Source organism: Zea mays, chromosome 3, assembly GCF_902167145.1.
Source record: "Zea mays cultivar B73 chromosome 3, Zm-B73-REFERENCE-NAM-5.0, whole genome shotgun sequence".
In the NCBI taxonomy this organism is placed as follows: Eukaryota; Viridiplantae; Streptophyta; class Magnoliopsida; order Poales; family Poaceae; genus Zea; species Zea mays.
Window position 1 is genome coordinate 151,831,026 of NC_050098.1, and position 20,159 is coordinate 151,851,184.

General features: G+C 42.7%; 1 long non-coding RNA gene across 1 annotated transcript; it reads right to left on the minus strand.

The window, feature by feature from the left end:
- Positions 1 to 16,168: 16,168 nt before the first annotated feature.
- LOC103650743 (uncharacterized) lies at positions 16,169 to 18,590 on the minus strand. Its single transcript, XR_564356.4, has 3 exons — positions 18,301 to 18,590; positions 16,480 to 16,542; positions 16,169 to 16,362 (listed from the first exon to the last, which is right to left on the minus strand). It is a non-coding gene; the product is annotated as an uncharacterized lncRNA (long non-coding RNA).
- Positions 18,591 to 20,159: the final 1,569 nt, after the last annotated feature.

Consider the following 20,159-nt stretch of genomic DNA (forward strand, 5'->3'; position numbering starts at 1 on the left):
TTCCAATATTTTAGTTCAGTTGTTATAGATATTTTCTGTTTTATCTTGCAAAATTGCATATATTGGCCTACTAGTTAGTCAGATAGAACATATTAAACCACTAGATGGTATTTATTACCACTTATGTCGAAAAAAGATTGAAATAATGCCTACAGTGGGTGAGATAGATTACTCACTATGTTTTGAGAAACCCACTGAGCCTATAGTGGGCTCACCTCAGCTTGACTAGAAGATGTTGCAGTATAGCATCGATAAGGTCAAGTGGAAAAGATCCAAATGTAAAGTACTTCATCATAATAAGAGTCTCATCAATGTAACACCCCAGGTGTTACTCAGGGTGTCCACCCAGGGCTACATCATTTAACCTATTATCACATGTGGGATAGTTTGAGCAAAGTATCTCAAACTTGGGATTCAAGGTCCTAAGCAAGTGCCACCCATCTTGGATATCATGCCCTAGCTTGTCATGCACATCTAAGGGGAGAATTTCCCAAAACCCTAAAGCAAACCCCTTTTGGACAATGGGAACCCTAGATGTAAGGGGGATCAAAAGGTCATGAAAACCTTATGATCATGGCTTGGGCCAAATATAAAAGTTGTTGTACACTTGATAACCTACAAATGATAGTAAGAAAGTACCCCAAAAAGATTTCAGAAAAGCCCCAAAAAGTTCACCAAAGGTTTGAACACAAAAGAAAAATTAGAAAATGCCTAAGTCCAAAACTAACCTTTGGACAAAGATCACACATGTTCACCCTCATCCAAAATTCAAAACACTTCGACCCAATTGACAAAGGGGCGCCAAATTAACCCTAGAAGGCCCTGGAAAAAGTTGACACCTATCCTTAGACGTTTGACACGACTTGGCACCATTTTTGTCTCGGTTTGGACATGTCTGACACAGTCGACTTCCCGCCCTCATATCTCTCTAACCTGACCACATCTACCCTTGGAACTCACATGAACTAGGTAGCTCTAGGTGCAGGGAAGAGATCTCCCACAGGCTCTAGGGCAAGATTCGTACGTTTTGGCCGCTCAGCAGAGGGAAGAACACGGGCAGAAGCAAAGAGCCACGTGTTCGACGCGCTCTGAGCTCGCCAGAGCACGCCCGCGCGCGCCCTCGCGTGCCTCGCGTCGCGCCAAAGGCCAGCCGATGCCATGGCCCGCGCCCGCGCCTATAAAGCACCCAGGGAGCGTGATCGTACCCCTCCGCACGCGCTCAACCTCGCCGGAGCTCAAACTCACCGGCGTTTGCCCGTGCACGGCGTGTCTGTGGCCACCCGAGCCCCTGCCACCGTAGACCGGCCAGCCAAGCCTTTCCCAACCCCGTCCAGCCCTCAGAGAGGACTGAGCACCCCTCGGTGAAGCTCCCTGAGCGAGGAATCGGAGTTTGCTTCGCCGGAGAGGCCAGTCCACGATCGCCGGACTCCACCCGACCGCCGGCGAGCGTAGACCGGGTAAGCCACTGCGCCATTTTTCGATTCAATGCACAGATAGCCTCTACATCACCCCGTGAATCTCACCGTGCCATTGGATTGGACTAGGTCGCCGTGGTTTGGCCGGCACACCCGCCGCCGACGAGGACACCCGCCTGCGCACGTGGACCGAGCGATTCCGGCCACCCCCGCCGTCAAGCCGTACACCGTTGTGACCGCCAGAGCCTCCCCGAGCCAACCCCGCCCCTCGTCGGACCTCTCTCGCCGCCGGTAAGCCGCGCCGCCCTTTTCTTTCCCGCGGGTACTGTTTGCATTAGGGGAAGGACCTCGGGGAAGAAGAAGGTAAGGTCGGGGGGATTTTTGAACTGACAGTGACTCAGGGGAATAGTGGCGCAGGGGTAGATTTGAGTGGGTTGAATTGGATTAAACCCAGGGTCCTCGGTGTAAAGTAGTTTTCCAGGAAACCTTTTATTAAATCTGATTTAAAATTTGAGCAGAACTTGAATAATTCATAACTTCTGTTTTATTCATCCAAATTTAGTCAAACAAATTTTGTCAGATCTTAAATAATATAAACTACTTAGGAAAAATATAAAACTCTTATGTACTATAGAAAACTTTAGGGTTCTGATTTAATTATTGTTTTGGCCAAAAGCTAAATAATAAGAAGAAAAATAGTTGCACCATTTGACTAAGGTTAAGAAAATTTGGAGAAGTTTGTGTCCACCTACTAACCTGTTTAAAAATGCTAAACCTCTCTGTCCACCCCATTAAGGTAGCTTTTGCCACTTATTTTACAATATGCTTAAGGTTAAGAAAAATAGAAAAGGTGATTTAAATGATGAACCAGGGGGCACTCCTATTTTTGTTAGGGTACTTATTCAGTGTAGTTCACTAGAAAAATCTATTATGCTCTGGTTTAGTATAAAATAAATAGGATATCTTTTATTTTAAGAAAACAAGGAAAACTTAGAAAAACCCTACAAAAATAACCCCAAGGTGAAAACACCCCAACCCTTGGGATAGTTAATGTTTTGTTATTAAGAACTTAGAAAAAATATGAAATCTGCTGTTTGACATTTTTCAAATAACAAGGCAGTAGAAAGTGCCTTTTTGGCATTAAACTTTGGAAAATCACAATTAAATAACCATCCCTTAGCCTTCTGTGATTTTTGGCACAGAAGCTTATTATTACTGTTAGATGCCAACAAAAATAAACTTTAGGACAGAACCCACCCCTAATTAAGAGTTGTAGTGCAAAGTGGCCCATTTACACAACTCTTGTTATTTTTGTCTAGAGCATAGCCTTTATCAATTGAACCTCAAAGTCCTAGGACAAGCTATATTGACCAAAGGCAAGCCACTGTAATTTTTACAGAATGTTTGGAAAAAGTTAAACCACTGTTGTAGTTCAAACCTACACTAGAAACCATAAATAGAAAATAAAGAAAGGAGAAAATGAATAATAGAAATTAGTGTCATCCTAAAACCCTTTGTAAATAGTCCACAAAATTATATTAAAGAAATACCAACCCACTATGCCTATCCCTAACAAAACCTAAACCAAGGGTGATAAGCATAAACCACTAAAAGCCCCTGTATGACCAAGAAACCCTAAGTTACTCATTAACTTAGTTTTTCTTCCTTTAGCATAATGTTATTAAATCCTGCATAATCATGACATACATGTTCATTACATTTTGGTAGACTGTAACCTCGCTGACGGAGAGTACGTCCTCGTGCCGGAGCAAGGAGCTGCTCAGGAGGTAGCCCCGGATCCAGCACCAGAGCCTGCACCAGAGGATCTGCCTGCCACAGCTTTAGAAGGTGTTGGGGACTTGTTCTCAAATGCTATGAATTAAGAACAAGGCAACATAGAATGTTAAATGTTAACGCCCTTCGCCCGCTGAAGCACTATTCCCTCAAGGGTTTAATGAACTTCGGACGAAGGTTAAAATGATACAATTACGAAGGTTGAATCTTCGTGATTGAATTCTCAGTGAGTGTATAAAATAATACGAGATATAAAGCCTTAAAGACAAGTAAATTATAAGTAAACGACATCATTTACATATTAAGTGAACTTGATGTATTCAAATATTAAATACATTTATACCTCTGCCTTGGCAAAGAATAATCTCCGAGTGATGCAATTGCAATTACAGGAATGCGTGAACAGTAAAGGAATAATGTTCACTATTTATAGGCACAGGACACAGTCTGTGAGGAATTACAATCATGCCCCTCATAAAAGTTTACAATATTGACTCAGACCTTTATGGACTAAAAGGTCATTCTATCTTTAAGTCGGTTCGACCCTTCATCTTCAGACATGTTGTAATACCGAAGCTTCATGAATGGTGCCTTCGGCGTCACGTACCAGCGGCTTCAGCCGAAGCTGTCTCTTTCTGCGGGACCTTCGGCGACGAAGCATGGTCCCAACAGTAGCCCCTTCGCGGTGCTAGATCGTTTTTCGTAACGAGCTTGATCCGTGAAAAAAGTCTCTTAGGCTTCAGGAAGCCGAAGGTCCGAAAAACACCTTCCCTGAGCTCGTTGTCGAGAAACGATACAGTTTCCGTGCACGTAGCGGTCCCACCCTGCAGGTTTACTATTTGGTCTTTGCGGCCCACCGCGCAGCAGGTGCGAGCAGCTGTTTGCCTAGTGTAAAAATCCTGATGATTCACCTTCTTACCTGCAGCACTATATAAACAGACGGGTAGGTGTGAAGTTACCACAGCATTCATTGCTATTGCACTGTTTTGCTGCCAAAATTTTTAACCATAGCCGAAGCTTGACTCTCGTAATCAGACGAAGCTTCAGTTTAGTGCCTACTTCGTCAGAAGAATAGCTTCGGGAGAAGAAGTTATTTAGCTCCCAAGAAATCTTTCAAGAAATTCAAAATTAAATGGCCAGAGTGCGCTCTACCGCTAGAGTTGAGCGTGAGGGAGGCGAAGCCGAAGGAGCAGAAACTGTTCCTATCTCCGAAGCAATGCAACGATCCGGATTGGTGACCTCGGAAGGAATCCCCACTGCCGAGACAGAACAGACTGTTGCCAATACAGAACAAGCTGCTGCCGGAGCGGAGGAAGGAGATATTGAGAAAGCTGATTCCGATGATGATTACCATATCGCAGTACCGAGCAAGCCCAGCCATTTGGACTTCGGAAAGTCGACTGTCTCCAAGGCTGATTTCTCCAAAATGGTGAAGTCGGGCTATTTCAGTGAAAATGAGAAGAAGCTGCTTCGCTTCGGGGGGGAGGAAACTACCCCGAAGCCAGAAAAGGATGAAATAGTTATTTTCAAGAGTTTTCTGAAAGCTGGGTTGAGGTTTCCTTTGAATAGAATGATTTCTGATGTGCTGCAAAGGTTTGGGATCTATTTTCATCAATTGACTCCTAACGCCATTGTCAGGCTTAGCGTTTATATCTGGGCTCTCCGAAGCCAGGCGGTGGAGCCGTTTGCCGACAGCTTTTGTCGAGTTCATGAGCTGCATTACCAGACTAAGGCCAGAAAAGATGGATTGCATGAAAATTTTGGTTGTTATAATTTTGCGTATCGGAAAACCACAAAGTTTCCTGTGATCAGTTACCGAAGCAAATGGCCGGCAGGTTGGAAGTCAGAATGGTTTTACGTCAAAGTTGACGAAGACAAAGAGAAGCTGGTACAGAGCCCTCTTGAACTGATCTTCGGAGAAACAAGACCCCGATGCAAAATGGCAGTAGAAGGTCCAACTTGGGCTGCACTGGCTGAATTCAAAATTATTGCAGAACATATTGGCACTAGAGATTTAGTGCAAGAATTTCTAGCCTTCAGGGTATTTCCAACTATGAAAGAGTGGACTATGCCGAAGCTTAAAGGGGAAAAGAAAGAGGGGGAACTTGTCCGACTACCATATTATTATAAGTTTAAGAAATATTTTAAAGCACCCTGCCAAGAATGGCTGGATACTATTGAAATAATAAGTAATGAAATTCTTGGAAATTACTCCAAAAAAGAGGACTAGCTGATGACAGCAGCCTTTGGCACTCGGCCGAAGCGAAGGCTGAACAGGGTGCTTGATGCTATAGGATTTGAATATGCTGATTATGGTCGACTGGGCGGAGATGCTGGAGGCCCGAAGCGGAAAAGAATTGCCAGTGCTACTGACGAAGAGGTCGCCAAGGTAGCTAAAAAGAAAAAGAAAGATTCTGAAAAACTTAGCCCTGAAGAGTTAAACCCTGAGCCGAAGGTGGCCTCTGCAAGAAAGAGAAAAAGTGCATCTCCGAAACCGGAAACGTTGGTTCGAGAAGATGGTACCCCTGCAACGCCTTCTGCTGTTGAAGTAGAAGAGATTATGAAGGTAATGACTGAACCCTTGCCTATCAGGCTAAGTCCGCTGGCACTGGAACTGACGAAATTTTTTCAGAAGGACAAGGCAGCTTCGGCAGACGAAGGTCCTGCACTGCCGAAAAAACGAAGGATTATTCAGATAGCAGATGTAATTCATGGGACACCGTCTCCAACACCGGCATCAAGAATTTCCATTGATCAGACTGCCGAAACTGCCGAAGCTAAAGGCGCCGCAGCCGAAGCCATCAGAGCGGAAATCTTCGAAGCTGAAACTGGCGCAGCCGAAGCTGCTGAGGCTGAAATCGGGGCTACAGAAGATCCGAACCTAGAAGAGACACTTGAAGTTATCGATAACATACTCCTAAAAATGACTGAGGAAGAATCTGTTGTGGCTGCGGCGAGCACAGCTACTGAAAAGGGGAAAGAACAAGCTGAGGACATTTTGGAGGAAGAAGATTTTGAATTTCAAGATTTACTTGGGCAAGGACTGACAGACGCTGAAAAAGCAGAGCTTAAGGAATGTGCCATAGCCTGCGGATATAAGCCAGGGGCTACGCTGTTCGGCGGAGTTAACGAAGGAAAACTGAGGTGCCTTCAAAACCGCAGCGAAGCTAAAATTGTTAGAACTCTCTACAAAAGCATTGGCTTGCCGAAGCTAGAAGCGGACCTCTGCCGTTATCAACGACACCATATCGCCGGGAGTTTGCTTTATGCTAATTTCAAGGTAACAAATATTTTTGTTATTTTATTACTATTATTATTACCTTTTTGGTCGTGTTCTAACGAAGATCGTTTCGACAGAGCATATTATTAAGCAAGGTTCTAAAAATGCAACAAGATCTCGAAGAGGAGAAGAATAAAGCTGTCATCCAAGATTTAGCTGAAAAAGTTGAAAATTACGAAGCTAATCTGAAAAAGAAAGACTTCACCATCCAGGACCTTGAAATCATGGTTAAAGAGCACGAAGGTGCATTGGAAAAGAAAGATTTCGTTATTCAAACCATGGAGGGTTCTTTGGCTGAAGTCCAAACTGAGAATGACAAGTTAAAGAATGAATTGCTCCAACAGTCAGAAAAATTTGAGCAAGAAAAGAAATATCTTGAAGCAAGCCTGAAAACCGAGGTGGATAAAAATTCGAATTTGCAGAAATCCTTTAAAGAACTTCAAGAGAAATGCTTGAACTTCGGCAGCCGATGCGTGCAGCGGCTGAAGGATGTGTTTCATTCTGTTGGAGCCAGCTCCGCGAAATTTACACCTTCAGCTGTTAATCTGCCCAGCACATTAGAATATATTGAAGGCGAAGTTGATGCCCTTGACGAAGTTATTGGTGGACACGCCGACTTCTGTGCCCTGGTAGCTTCTCGAGGCACAGCTACTGCTTTTCTGAAGGCTGGCTGCACGCATGGAAATATTGTGAATAGACCAAACTTCAGCTTGTCAGCATCAGATCTGATAGATATCCCAAGCCTAGCCCGAAGCATTGGAAATAGATTCATGACCCAGATCTGGGTAAGCGGCGGGCGAAAAATGGCAGGTGACGAAGCTCGAAGCCATCTTAAGCCGGTAAGAAACTTATGTTTGTTACTTTTACCTTCTCCTTTGAAATTTGCACCTTTCTTATTCTGCTGTTTGATATACACAGGATGACGAAGCTGATGAATGACGAAGCTGAAGTTTGACGAAGCTGAAGACGAAACCTAGGCTGAAGCTTAAAGTTGCTTCTCCTGCAAAAATTCCGGAGAAACTCTTGTAATATAGCTATGGAACAACTCATGTAAATTTGTACATACCTTGTAATATATTCTGTCTCCCTTATCCGCATACAGTCTGCTTTGCTGTGAACGAAACTTCTCTTTTGAGCCGAAGGCGAAAAACACCTTCCCTTCTTTTCGTACACAACGAAGCATAAAAGAATTTTTTCCTTTGAAGCTTTTCCTCATTTCTGAAGCACCTGTCTTTTTTGTGTAGTATGATGAAGATTCTATATATGTCTAAATGAATGTTTATGAATGCAAATGACATGATGAAATGTGCTGTGCAAATGAATATTGGGACACATGTTCACAAACCATAAGCACAGCCCTTCATCCCCTCAAGAATGATACAAATCTTTTTGCCGTTTACTTTTCGGCTTCACTGTTTACTTTTCGGTGTATCAGCGTTGACTTTTCGCTGTAAGCCTCCCTTAGGAGCTTCTTCGCCTTTTACTTTCAGCGGAATCAGCATTTATTTTTCGCTGTAAGCCTCCCTTATGAGCTTCTTCGCCTTTTACTTTCAGCGGAATCAGCGTTTATTTTTCGCTGTAGGCTCTGCATTCCCTTAGGAACGACTTTTGAGCTTCTCCCTGTTTCCTTTTCTTTTTTCCTTTGCATTTACATTTACATTTTTTGGGGGATATCATTCTCATAGAATTGAAATAAGGAAAATTACATGTTGTGGCCCCATTAAAAACCTTTCTCCCCCTTTGGAAAGGAAAAGGGTGCCTCAAAAAAGAATATAAAAAATTACATCAAACTAAACATAATATCGCCGAAGCTCATCCGCATTCCATGATCTAGGAATGTCGTTGTCGTCCATATCCTTCAATCTGTAGGAACCGGGTCTTGTCGAAGATACTACCAAAAAGGGACCTTCCCACTTCAGCTGTAATTTGCCTACCGTCTCAGGGTTGGCTACCCTTCGAAGTACCAAGTGTCCTGGTTCAATGTTTTTCAGCTTGACCTTTCTGTCACGCCATTTTATTGTTTCAGCTTGATATTTATTGATGTTTTCCACAGCTTGAAGTCTGATCCCTTCAATAGCATCTTTTTCTACAGAGCAATCAACTTCGTCTTCGCTTTTTGCCGAAGCTACTGTCCTTATTGATCCTGCTTTGGCCTCTTCTGGGGTTATTGCTTCGTCATCGAACAATAGTTTAAAGGGTGTAAAGCCTGTTGATCTTGACATGGTTGTGTTATGACTCCACACCACTTTGATTAACTCGTCTGGCCATTTTCCCCTGGGCTGATTGAAGATTGACTTCATTATGCCTGTCATTATGATCCCATTAGCTCTTTCGACAAGTCCATTTGACTCTGGGTGTCGGACTGATGCAAAATGGATCTTCGTGCCAATTTGATCACAAAATTCTCTGAAGGCTTCAGAATCAAACTGTGTCCCATTATCCACAGTAATGGCCTTCGGCACTCCGAAGCGACAAACAATGTTTTGCCAGAAAAACTTTTGAATAGTAAATGAAGTTATTGTAGCTAAGGGCTTTGCCTCAATCCATTTGGAGAAATATTCCACTGCCACCACCACATATCTTAAGTTCCCCTGTGCTGGTGGTAATGGACCTAGCAAATCAAGACCCCACCTTTGCAACGGCCAAGTGGGTTGTATTAATTGAGTTAAAGACGAAGGTTGTTTTTGATCTCTTGCACATTTCTGACAACCTTCGCACTTTTGAACTAAATCCGCTACATCCGAAGCTGCCTTTGGCCAATAAAATCCTTGGCGAAAAACTTTCCCAAGCAAGGGCCTAGATCCAATGTGAGATCCACACAAACCTGCATGTATGTCCTTCATTAATTCTATACCTTCGGATCTGGATAAACACTTGTATAACTCCCCTTCTATTATGACATATGGTCGAGCTCTTGCTTCTATTCTCCTGTTATAAGCTTCGTCGTCTGAAAGAAAATTACCCTGAAGGAAAGAGATGATCTCAGTTCTCCAATCTTCACTATAAACAGGGGATATGTTAAGGATTGCTCTTTCAAGAAGCTCGACCGAAGGTGCTTTTATTGTTTCAAAAAATACTTCCGAAGGTATAGGCAGCCCCTGGGCTGCTGACTTAGCCAATAGATCAGCGTATTCATTTTCTCCACGAGGAATATTTTTGACAGAGAAACCTTCGAAGGAAGCCTCAATCCTTCGGACTGTATCTAGATACTTTTCAAGCTTTGGGTCTCTTGCTTTGTAGCTCTTGTCAATATGACCAGAGATAACTTGAGAATCAGTTTTAAGAATGGCCCTTCTAATTCCCATTGCCTTTAATTTCCGAAGACCCAAGAGCAGAGCTTCATACTCAGCGATGTTATTTGTGCAACTAAAATCAAGTCTTGCCGCATAACAAGTTTTAACTTTGGAAGGTGAAACCAACACAGCAGCTGCTCCTGCTCCGAAGGTTCCCCAAGACCCATCGCAAAACACTGTCCATGCTTCGGCATCTTTATTTGTTTCTTCCTCCTGAGCCCCTGGCGTCCAGTCAACAATGAAGTCTGCTAACGCCTGGGACTGAATCGAAGATCTATGAACATAATCAATACAAAATTCATTGAGCTCTGCAGCCCATTTTCCAATCCTTCCAGTAGCTTCTCGGTTTCTCATAATATCCTTCAGAGGTTGTGAAGAAGGAACAATTATGTTGTAAGCTTGAAAATAGTGCCGAAGCTTCCTGGAGGCCATCAAAACAGCATACAGTACCTTCTCCAATTCTGTATAATTTTTCTTTGATAAACTAAGAACCTCGGATACAAAATATATTGGGGCCTGCCTCTTAACTTGGCCTTCAAGCTTCTCCTGGACAAGTGCTGCACTTACCGCTGAGTGCGAAGCTGCCACATATAATAATAAAGGAGCCCCTGGCGTAGGTGGAGTTAATGTTGTTAGATCTATCAAATATTGCTTCAGCTCTTCGAAGGCTTTCTGTTGGATTGGTCCCCATTGAAAGACTTTGGCTGACTTCAGCACTTCGAAGAATGGTAAGTTTCTCTCTGCTGATCTGGATATGAATCTGTTGAGAGATGCCAGCCTTCCTGTCAATCTTTGAGCCCCCTTTTTTGTACTTGGTGGTTCCATTCGAAGTATAGCTTCAATTTTACTTGGGTTGGCCTCAATTCCCTTTGTTGAAACTAGGCAACCAAGAAATTTCCCCTTCTTTACTCCGAAGACACATTTTTCTGGATTCAGCTTTAGACCAGCCTGTCTAAAATTAGCGAAGGTCTCCTGTAAATCAGCAATGTGGTTATCTTGCTTCGTGCTTTTTACAATGATATCATCAACATAAGTTAGTACATTCCTGCCTATCTGAGAATGGAGAACCTTCGCTGTCATTCTGCTGAAGCTTCCTCCAGCATTTTTAAGCCCCTCGGGCATCCGAAGGTAGCAATATGTCCCACTAGGGGTTATGAAGCTGGTTTTCGGTTCATCCTCCTTCATCCAGATTTGATGATAGCCTGAATAGCAATCCAGCAAACTCATAAGCTCTGATGAAGCTGCTGCATCGACTAAAGAATCTATCCTTGGCAATGGAAACTCGTCCTTCGGACAGGCCTTATTGAGGTCAGTAAAATCGATACACATTCTCCATTTACCATTGGCCTTCTTCACCATAACAGTGTTAGCCAACCATTCTGGGTATTTTACCTCTCTAATAACTCCGGCACTTAGGAGTCTTTTCACTTCATTCCGAGCACCTTCGGCCTTGTCATCAGACATTTTCCGAAGCCTCTGTTTCCTGGGTCTGAAGGATGGATCAACATTGAGCGAGTGCTCAATAACATCCCTGTTAACTCCACAAAGATCATTAGCTGACCAAGCAAAAACATCTTTATTGTTGAACAAAAACCTTATCAAGGTTTTCTCCTGCTCTTCGGACAATTGAGATCCCAATAGCACCTTCTGCTATGCTATATCCTCACATAAGAGCATGGGTTTCGGCTGATCAGCCGAAGCAGCTTTTTCCCTTCTGAACTTGTATTGCTCACAAGCTTCAGTTCCATCTATATTATGGATTGCTTTTGAGTCTGTCCAATTTCCTTTGGCCCTTCTGGCAGCTTCTTGACTTCCATGAATAGCAATGGGCCCTTGGTCCGAAGGTATCTTCATGCAAAGATAAGCTGGATGTAGAATTGCTTCGAAGGCATTGAGAGTACCATGGCCAATGATTGCATTGTAAGGGTATTCCATGTCAACAATATCAAACACAACTTGTTCAGTCCTTGTGTTGTTGATAAATCCGAAGGCCACTGACATTGAGATTTTGCCGAGTGCTACAATTTGCCTTCCTCCGAAGCCGCAAAGGGGATGTGTGGCATCAAGAATTTTATCTTCGGGCTCTTGCATCGGTCTGAAGGCCTTAGCAAATATGATATCAGCTGCACTGCCTGTATCAACCAAAACATTGTGGACCAGAAATCCTTTGATAACACAAGAGATAACCATAGCATCGTTGTGTGGGTAATCCTTGAGTTGAAGATCCTCTTGGGAGAAGGTAATAGGAATGTGAGACCATCTTGACTTGATGAAGGGTCCTTGCACCCCGACATGCTGTACCCTTCTCTGTGCCTCCTTCTTCTGCTTCTTATTGACTGGCTCTGAACATGAACCGCCTGTTATCGAGAGTACCAGCTTCGGAGCCGAAGCAGCTCCGTCTTGAATGTTGAACGAAGCCATCAGCTCAGAAAAGTGGAAGTGAGTTCACCGGAGGTGGGCGCCAATGTTGGGGACTTGTTCTCAAATGCTATGAATTAAGAACAAGGCAACATAGAATGTTAAATGTTAACGCCCTTCACCCGCTGAAGCACTATTCCCTCAAGGGTTTAATGAACTTCGGACGAAGGTTAAAATGATACAATTACGAAGGTTGAATCTTCGTGATTGAATTCTCAGTGAGTGTATAAAATAATACGAGATATAAAGCCTTAAAGACAAGTAAATTATAAGTAAACGACATCATTTACATATTAAGTGAACTTGATGTATTCAAATATTAAATAAATTTATACCTCTGCCTTGGCAAAGAATAATCTCCGAGTGATGCAATTGCAATTACAGGAATGCGTGAACAGTAAAGGAATACTGTTCACTATTTATAGGCACAGGACACAATCTGTGAGGAATTACAATCATGCCCCTCATAAAAGTTTACAATATTGACTCAGACCTTTATGGACTAAAAGGTCATTCTATCTTTAAGTCGGTTCGACCCTTCATCTTCGGACATGTTGTAATACCGAAGCTTCATGAATGGTGCCTTCGGCGTCACGTACCAGCGGCTTCAGCCGAAGCTGTCTCTTTCTGCGGGACCTTCGGCGACGAAGCATGGTCCCAACAGAAGGCAAGCCCCGGTTTTATGCATAACCTATTATATATGCTATTTTACTATACTTGATGATTGTAGGATTGAATGTGCACTTAGGTGTAGGAGTTGCTTGAAACCCTAGTTGCATGATCTCAGGAATCCTTTTGAGATCGGTACTAGTTTGCTAGGTCGAGTAGCTGCTTTATTAACTAGGATCTCGGTAGAAGTCGAGTGGTTTTTCTAGCACTCGCGCGAGGTCAGGAATTGGTTGTACCCACTTTCATATCATATTGATAGTTGGTTTGTGGACACGGATCCATGGGGATGCGTGGTCTACGAGAGGAAAATGAAATAAGGATTGACGTGCGGATACCTGTGTCAAGCGTTTGAATGTACTAAGCACATGCCGAGAAATATGGTAAATCGGTAAGCCTAGTACCTGATTGAACCTGGCAGTGGACTTTACCCCTCACACGACCTGAGACGTGGTCTCCCATTCCGGTTATGGTGGGTACAAGTGCGGTCACTACACGACGGCAGTTGGGGTCAGTGAGGCATTGTACGCCAAGGCGGTGAGCCCTGATCTGTTGACGGGGAATCGATGGGGACGGTTGATGTGTGTGGGGACGGGGTGCCCCTACATGTCGTGTGTTTAGGTTTACCTTGCAAGGATAAAACTCGATTCGAATCGTCTGCTTCTCGCAGCTAATGAGACTGCTTGATCCATTGTACTGCATTCAGTAACAAGTGGAAATATGATGAGTTGATACAAGATGTTGATTGCTAAAAATGTTTGCTACTATGTATGAGTAGATAGTACACATTTAGCCTTAAGAGAGTCACACTTAAATTGGCAAAGTTAAAACTTGACTTAGAAACTCAGCTAGTGCTTTTGGCAACCCAACCCCACAACCAAACAGCTGCATGTCTAGAGGTAGAGGAGTAGACTCCTCACACCGGGTAAGTCTAGCTGAGTATTAGTATACTCAGCCTTGCTTGTGGCATAATTTTACAGGTTCTTTGGAGGACATGGTTGCTGGAGTGACTTGGCCGTCCATCTTGCTACCGGGTTGGACTGTCGAGTGGGACCCCGCCTCGGCTGAGGAGGAGCATGAGGAGTGATGGGACAGGCTTCCCCATCTCTCTATTTATTTATCGTTAGTTTTATTCCACTGCACTCGAATAATGATGACTACTTTTGCAAAACTCCGATGGTGATGTAATAATTTAATACTCTTATATGCATGGTTTTATGCTTTATTGTATTTGTTCTGTGACTCACCATCGAGTGAGATTGTGGTACCTGATCCTGTCAGTGGCTTTGTCGGACTAGATCCGAGGGATTGACGGGTTATTCCCATTTAAGTGTGGTCTAGCCTCTAAGGCGGGACTTAGGCACTTAAGTTGGAATAATTCGGGCAGTTCCGCCACAATCAAGGACCCTATTAAGGGTGTTATTCCAGAGTATGAGACTTCATATTCAGTATAACATCAATGTAAAGGATAAGTGCAATATAGATCAATTCATGGCATAGTGTGTCCAGAAGAAGGAAAGGTTGAAGAGTCAAAAGGTCTCTATGAATCTTACCAAATCTCTACACCCCAAACAGACACAAGAACTCAGTAAAAAGTTCAAGAAACATATGAAGCATGGTCACCATGCTTCTACAAGCAACAGTCAGACGAAGTAGTCAGGTAGTTTCTCTGTTCCCCCTATCATCTGGCTCTACTTCAAGAAGACAGAACATTACAATATAAAGAGCCTAGCATTCCTACAGTACCTTCTACATAATGCGATTCCATATAAGCCTAAGTCACCTAGAGGGCCGAAAAATGATTATCGTGGCTAACAGAAAGGAAGCAGCCACTTAACTTCAATTTCATGATTAGATGATCAGCACATCCATTGTCACTTTAGTGACAGAGAGTGACAAACATTGTATATTATTCAGTTTGATAATAAAGATGTTAGTCTTGTCGTTCGACAAGACATGCTTTGTTTACTTTCACACTATGATGTTATTAACATTTAAGATACACCAGAAAACGATCCAGCCAACACTGGCAGGAAAAGAAAGAGAAGTGATGGAGACACCTCGCCGGAATTACGGCACTATCGTTTGGGCCATATTTTGAGGGGGATAATAGAGTGTCTTGTTAAGGAAGACATTCTTCATCCCTTAGTCTTTACAGACTTGGACCAATGTAGAGATTGCACTGAGGGTAAATTTGCTAGGCAAATTAAGAAAAATGCTAAGTACAGTATGAGAGTGTTATAGATTATTCATACATATATATGTGGTCCTTTTCCAGTTAGGATAGTAGATGGGTTTGGTTCTTTCATAACCTTCACAGATGACTACTCTCGCTATGGTTATATCTATCCTATTAAGGAAAGATCAGAAGATTTAGACAAGTTTAAACAGTTCAATGCTGAGTTAGAAAATCAACACGATTTAAAGATAAAGATTGTTAAATCAGATCGTGGGGGGTACTATGTGTGCATACTGAGTATGGACAGTACCTACAGCCTTTTACGAGGCTCCTAAGAGAAAATGGTATTGTTGCTCAGTATTCTATGCCTGGTGAACCACAACAGAATGGCGTTACCGAAACTCAAAACAGAACACTAATGGACTTGGTAAGGAGTATGCTTAGTTACTCCATCTTACCATTGGGTCTATGGATAGAGGCTTTAAAAATCGCTATCCATATACTCAATAGTCCCTAGTAAATCAGTGGCTAAAACTCCATATGAGTTGTGGACTGGTAGAAAGCCCACGATCAACTACTTCCACATATGGGGTTGTCAAGCAGAAGCTAGATTTTTTAATCCTAGATAGAAAAAGCTAGATGACAGAACCACTAGCTGCCATTTTATTGGATACCCTGAGAGATCAAAGGGTTACAAATTCTACTATCTAGGCAGACAAGCTAAGTTTATAGAAACCAGACATGCCATCTTCTTAGAGGATGACATGATCAAGAGGAGTAAGGCATTTAGAGTGGTTGACCTTTAGGAAAAGAGGATGTATGTCCTGATTTCGATGGTTGAAGAACCATACTTCTCGATACTCGTTGTGGTTCCACCAACGGTTGTACCGACTGCAGGTGAAACCCCTATGCAAATGTTGCATCACCTAGTGCAACTACTACAGAGCAAGTTGCTTCACCTTCTGTGCAACCTGGTTCTTCTGAGCCAGTTACATAGGAGAGTACACAAGATAGTAGTAGTGTTGCACCACGTGATGCACCATTGCAGGATGTCACATCTAGATTTAGGGGTCCAAACCCGGGCGCGATTCACATGTGTGCTGGGAACAAGTCTCACACATATGATGACACATGGTACATAAACAAATGTCACATCATTAATATATAACGAAGTTCTATACAAAATAGTTAAATAATTACATCATACGAAGACAACAATCCAGCAACCATAGTTGAATGGGAGACAACGGCCAAGACCACTCACGAACTCATCACTACATCCTTCACGTGCCTCATCTTGTGGTACCTGTTCTTGACCTAGGGGATGTGAGTACAACAAGGGTGAGCTCACATACGTTCATCGCTCAACAAGTTGTGGGGAATAATGTGCATGAACTCAAAAAAGGTGGGAACTCATGTAAGTGTAAGGCTTACCAAAGGAGATGGTTAAAGCTGAGCATTGCTTTTAGTGTTCGTCAAAATTGTATTAGCAGTTACCTGGTATAAGTAGATACCAACCCAATTAAATATGAGATCACAATTGATAATAACACCCACAATGCAATGCAAATGACAATTTGAGTTTAATTCTATAAGTTAACCATGTGAGTGTCTGAGTCGCTCATGCACGTGAGCATGTCTGATATACCAGTTTTACACTCTGTAGAGGTTGCGCATCTTTACCCACAAGTCGTGTTACCCATTTGCCATGGGGTTGATCGGACCCCATACACCTCTACCGAGGAAGAGAGGCAGGGTAGCACTACAAGGCCTTTCCAAAGTTCCGCTAGTTTGAGAATACCCACTATGATTTTAGGACAAAGGAAGCATATGAATCCCTCGTGCGAACTGCCATCGCAGCAGTTTGACCCAAGAACCTCTCTATACTCTGTAGCGACGCCTCCCTGATTGCCCCTTTTGGGTAAGGTAATCTCTTCCTAGCTTTCCTAATTACTTGGCCAAGGGCGTCCCATTCCACCATTGTGGTAGCACTGTTTTCTCGAGTGGTTCACCATGTTCCAATTAACATGATGATCTTATCAAGAATAACAATTAAAACAACAACATAAATGGAATATGATCATAATAAAACAATAATTTCCCAAAACCAGGTAGAGCAATAGCAAATCTACCCAATAGTTCATCTGTTTGCAAGGTGGGGGATAAACAATGCTAGTGAAACCTATTAGGTCCCATCAAATTAACTTGAGCATGTCACAGTGATTAGCAGGAACATTATTAGGTAGAGAAGAATGATCAAGGGCACAACTTGCCTTAGACTTGAGATCCCCAGGTACCAAATTGGTCTTCAAGTGACTCGTAACCTCGCTACTACTTATAGCAATACAAACAAACATGGTATAGGAAAAATTAACATCACACCAAACATAAGAACATATTGGATAATAATGATCTATGCATCATAACTAGATCTTAGGTTCGAGAACCACTAAATTCAGAGTTACAGTTATAAAGTTATGATTTTCCGAAGGTTTAAGTGGCTACTATAAAGCAAAGGAGGTACACGATTTTAATCACAGGTTTCATGGTAATACAAGGTTACAAGTTGATAAACAACATTAATGTGAAATTAATGCAACTAGAATGGATCAAAAAGAAGTTAAAATGAGTTACTTATGAATTAAACAAGTTTCTGTAATTATTTTTATACTAAAAACCATTTTCTATATTACTTTACCTAATTTATTAAATCCCTGGATTGCACGCATAAATTCTGGAAAGTCTAGGGTTGAATTCATAAAATCCAGGACATAGTTGCAATTACTTTCTAATTGTTGTGGATGGCGGGTTGATTCATACAAATTCGGACGACTCTTTTGCAAAAGATCATGGCGAAGGGGTATCGTTAAGTCCCGGCCGCTCGATCAAGCACGAGCGGCGCGGATTAGTTCCAAACTTCATTGAACTGGTACACGATCGTGATCGTAGGATCAAAGATCGATAGTCATGATTTGAGATACCCAAGACCTAATCCTACGCGTTCTCTGCAAGATATACGAGATAAATTTCTCCACCGTAACGCTATCCTGGTAATCTAATCCCTGCCCTGCACCAAGGATCCAACGGTCCTTGGCATTCTAACCCACGACAGCTTCACACCCAGCCCACGGCGCCAACCCGATCACGGCGCCCATGGCCGGAGTTCACCAATCCCCCCGCCCCCGCCCTAAACCCGAATCCACGAACTATTACAGATTGCACTGGTAGAAAGAAGTTGCCCAGGGAGATTCTCACCACGGATTACAAGGTTTCAAGCTCCAGCAGTGACAAGAGGCGGATTCACCGCGCAGGACCAACGCCGGCGAGAATTGCCCGCGGTGGCTCCCCTTCTCTCCCCATCGTGCTTCCTCTTGCCCACAACACGTCGGTTTCTGGCGATGGTGAGATGAGAGAAGGGATACGACATGGTTGGGATTTATATACTGCGGTAGAGTCTGGTCAGGGGGAAACATTTTGCGAGTGGATCGGAATTGCTCCGCCAAGCTCGCGCGCCATTGAGGACGAACGAACTACAGTGGGGTCCCACGCGATAGCAACACGGATGCGCGAGAGAAATTGGTCAGGCGACCGACATCTGGGCCCCACCCGACAGTGACACCATAGTGCGGACGCAAAATCCAGCTAACGAGAGGGCCCCGCCCGTTAGTGGGTGCCAGTCGCGAGTGCGGGGCGCGTAGGTGGGCTATTTTCTTTTTCTATCTCAAATTTCAAATATTAAAGCCAAATTCAAATTTCTATTTTTAATTTCGGATGTCCAATCTCAAATATAATCCAAATGTGAATATAAATCATACTATTTTCAATATTATTATTTATTCTCCTTCCCATTATCTTACTCTAGTAACAAATGACTTTATTACGATTTCCTTTCTTATTTTTTGTTTTATATTTTCATTTATAATTTGAGGTCAAATTTAGGTTATGATTCCTTTATTTCAATAAAATGCATCACAACAAATTCATTAGCATGAGATGCACATTTCTTTATTTATTTATTGGTTACTTGACTAATTTAATACCATTATCTGATTATGAAAAGAAAGGGAACCAATAAATCTCCAAAGGTTTCAAAAAAATCCCAAAACACTAACATAAATATATTTATTTATTTATATCATTATTTTTCTCTGATACAATATTTTGGGCTTTACACAGGAGCCCTAAAACGAATTAGAACCAGAAACAAGTCTAAGAAGGTCTCAAAGGTCTAGACGATCTGCGATTCCTAATGACTATGAAGTTTACACAAGTGTAGACACAGAAAGCAATGAGATTTATATGAGTGAGGACATCGATGCAGGTGATCCCACTACATATAAAGAAGCTATGAGAAGCGAAAATTCATCCAAATGGTTATCAGCCGTGGAAGATGAATTAGTATACATGAGAATGAACAAAGTTTGGGACTTAGAGGTCATTCATCAATGAGCCAAAACACTATGTTGTAAGTGGGTCTACAAGACCAAGTGTAACTGCAAAGGGAATGTACAAAGATACAAGGCTAGACTTGTGGCCAAAGGCATACAAAGAGAAGTCATTGACTGCCATGAAACCTTCTCACCTGTCTCAACAAAAGATTCATTCTAGATCATTATGACATTAGTGGTCCATTTTGATATAGAGCTCCATCAGATGGATGTAGAGACAACATTCCTAAATGGAAAGTTAGTAGAAAACGTGTTGTTGAGTGTGTCCTCTACAGCTCATCATTAATGACTACATTGGGCTTTACACAACTATCCATCTCCTTAATTGGACCCTTGATTGGGAGGGCTCACGTTAACCTCAGTTGGAGCCCTCGACCACACGACGCTATACAAAGGATTAAGGGGTTACAAGAAAGCCAACGCAAGTACCTCCCCCTAAACCCTAATCCACACAGAGGCCCATCTCCTAGGTGTCAGAGTGACTGGAAGAGCGACAACCAATGGCGGCTCGGATCTCAGTGCTTGCTGCTCCTCTACAAGGTCAATGGAGGCGACACCGGCGACAACGACAACTCTCCGCCACCACCTCACCGGATGTGTCAACAATAACGAAGGTATGTTTCCCTATTCCTCTCAGTAGAACAGATCTACTCATCATAGAGGATT